This window comes from Elgaria multicarinata, chromosome 22 (genome assembly GCF_023053635.1).
Source record: "Elgaria multicarinata webbii isolate HBS135686 ecotype San Diego chromosome 22, rElgMul1.1.pri, whole genome shotgun sequence".
Taxonomy (NCBI): Eukaryota; Metazoa; Chordata; class Lepidosauria; order Squamata; family Anguidae; genus Elgaria; species Elgaria multicarinata.
The window spans coordinates 10,181,604-10,185,117 of record NC_086192.1 but is presented as its reverse complement, the minus strand read 5'-3'; positions in this window follow the sequence as shown (position 1 = coordinate 10,185,117).

Genomic DNA, 3,514 nt, shown 5'->3' with positions numbered 1-3,514 from the left:
TTTTTAAAGAAAATATAAATATATATATTTTTCAAATAGTTTTTTTTCCCCTTTCTTCCTTTTTTTTTTTCAAGTTGGCTCATAATGGAACGTATCCCAGACTTGGAAAATACAGAATTATCGGTTTGATGCAGCAAAAAAAGAAAAGGAGAAGAAAAAAAAAAGACTCCGAATTTGTTTGTCCTCCAAGTGAAATAATGTTTTTTGTAAAGAAATAAATGAATCACTGTTAATTATGTTACTGGGATTGGGAGGTGGGTGAGAATTCACCCTGCCTATCTTATTTCAATGCCTCTTGCTATAAGAAATGAATAATACCGCGAGAGTTGTCTGTGCTAAAACCTTGGCTGACGTGAAAGTCATGTGCTCCAACCCAGTGCCTCTCGTGTTCACATGGAGTTCCATGCAAGCAGGGTCTCCTCCCTGCTAGTACAGAACTGTGTGAATGCATCAGAGTCCACCGGGGCCTTGGTTGTTTCCGCGGGTTTATAGTGCTGTCCTGAATTTTCATCCTTCTCAGCAGAACCCTGCTGGTACAAGTGTTTTATAATTTCTCTCAAGACAACGGAACATGTTCAGATTGTTAAGCCATCCGAAACAGAAAAAGTGGGGGTTAATAATAAACGTATCTGAAAGTGTCACAAACAGGTGTAGCAATCACATTGCTACAGCAGACTGTTATCAGTTATTGTTCTTTTTAATTTTACAGTTATTGCAGCTAAGTGGTCATGCTTGGAAGAGATGGTTTTATCCCATCTTTGCTCTATTACATGTTTCCATGAGAAATTACAGTCACTGTCTTCTCCTACGCTGGGGCAATCCACCTGCTGATTGTATCGAAAACAAAACACAAAACAAAGAATTAAGATGGCCTTCAACGAATGTCTTCCAGAGAACTTTTGCAACTTAATTTTAGGAAACGTTCAAAAGGGTTTACTATTTATGTTTTCTGCGATTGTTATTGAAGCAACAGACAGACAGACAGAAATCTGTACAGATGACTTTACAGGTGCAAAGAATTAAATAAAGGTATCTTTACCTTAACTTTAAATAAAAAAAAAAATCCTTCCTGCCTTAAAGAAAGCATTTCCATGGACATAGCTGGTGAAAGGGTTCATGACGGTCTGCAGAGCTTTACGCCGGTGTAGTGTGTGCGTGAGCGAGCGTGTGTCCGCGCGAGAGCATTTGCATGGTTGTGCCGTAGCGTGCAAGTCTTCCTCCTCGTTACACGTGGCGTCCTTCTGTCTGTGCAAACCTGCTCCTTCCTTTTCGTTGCTTCTTGTTTTTGGTTCTAGAGCCATAGGATCCAAGCCATAACTCTTAACATTGTTCGTTTATTTGAAGCCAGTCAGACGCTCCGCCTTCCACAAGGTAGTATTGAGTGAAATATTACTGATACTAGGGCTCAGTGGATTGGATCCTGCTCTGGTTTCCCCCCACCCTCCAGTTGCTCCGCTCTGGCCCACATCCTGCGCTGTTCCAGCGGGGTTATCCTATCCGCAGAAGCATGTGTGTTTTCTGGTAGAAAGGAGGCCGCAGTGAGACAACTAGAAACAGAACACCATCTGCAATTGTCTGATTCAACCGTTACGTGATGCTTCCACTCTTTCTCTCCCGACTCCCATTTTTTTTAAGTGGGCAGTCCAGCAAAAGGAAGAGGGGACTCAATGGTGATTTTAACAAATCTCCCTGATTTCAGTGGGACTTTGGGTGTGAAAGTGGGAGGGGGGGCATGGGATTGGCTTCCTGGTGTGCTAGTCACTCCATTCCAGTAATATATGTCTGAATCACGAGGGAGAGGTGAATCATATCTACCACCCACCTAAAACTGAGGGGCCCCCCTCCCCCCCAAATTGGGCTGTTGCTTAATGTAACGTCACCAATATGATATGGATATACAAAGTTCAGTGGAGTTCACTGTGGGAACAGGAGGCAGCATGTTTCAAGGCAAGGTCAAACCGGGCCCTGAGGTTCAACATTTTTTGTGAAGCACAACGCAGTGTGTGGTGATTCCTATTGTGTAGGAATCACCTATTGTGATTCCTACACACACACCCTTTGAAGGGGGAATATTTGCACAAGGCTGGTGCAGATTAAATATGGAGTGTCGTTCATTGCGTGTGGATGTGAAGGGTGTGGGGGAGTGCTTGACTGTTTTGCTGCCACCATGTCATGACTGTCACTTACTGAGCAAGCACGTCTCCTGACTGGTTGGATTGTGCCCTGTATGTGATACTGGTTCTGGAGAACTCCTTGGTGAAGTTTCCCCCCCCCCCCCAACTCCAGTTCTACAGGGAAAACCTTGTTGAGTCCACTTGAAACCATCCTGCCTCTAGATCCTGCCTTCCCCAACCTGGGGACATCCAGATGTGTTGGTTTTCAGCTTCCATCCTCCGCCAGCATGGCGGACGTCATCCAACACATCTGGAAAGGCACCAGGTTGAGGAAGGGTTCTTTAACCAGCAGAAAGTCTGTCTCCAGTATCGTAATAAGCAACGAAACAGAAGCTGTCGTTTGCTCAGTCTGTTGAGAGATTGTCTCGTTCTGAAGTGTGACTGGAGTTTTCTTTTGATTGCAAAAGTGAGAAATCATGGAGGCCCTGTTCCCTTGAGATGGGCACTATCCAAGCCCCACTGGAATTGAATAAGGAGTCATTTGAGAGTTGTTGAGGAGTTTCGTTTGATTTCCCCCTCCCTCCTTGCCCTAAAACGGGACACAGGCTGAACTATCTGCTGGGGGTGTTTGAATCTGCTTCATCCAGTTTAATCATTTCACTCGATGTCATGTTGTGGTTTCCATCTTTTAACTGTGAAAAGCTTTTTGGAATTGTGGCTTAAGACAGCAAGCACACACTATGCAATATGGTTTACCCTGTATTTATTTGTATAAAAAATAAATATCCAAACCTTGATTCTCCACACTCTGTATATAGCTGTTACGTGTTAATTAATAGGGAGTGTACAACTTCAGAAAGAATGGTAGCATATGAAATGCAGTGGCTATCGGAACACTTTAAGTGCTTTCTTTAAAACAAAGATGTCTTAAATTTTCATTAGGGTATAGTAATTAAGATTTATTTTGTACAAGCTGTGCTTTTTTAATTATCTCGGGATTTTGCTATAATTTGATTTTTTATAGATTTTTGTACCGTTATATTAAAAATAATAATAACTGGGATTGATACCTGCTGAGGCTAACTACATGTTTTAAGTATTACAATCTTGATAACTTGAACCATGTTTTATTTCCACTAGATCCATGGTATTGAAATGAAAGCAGTGCTAATTCTATGCTGAAGCATAAGGAAATAAATTGGTCAGCCAAGAGCCATCCCTCTCCACGAGATATACTTGCGGAGGGGGCGGGGAGGTGTTAAAACCAGGAACATGTGGCGTACTCGCTCTCACTGTACTACATTTTAGTAAGCTGTGGGAATTTGTGGTGGGACCCTTCTCTTGTGGGGTACCGACTGACCTTAGAGTGCGTTGGCGTGTTAACCCGCATGTTCTAACAC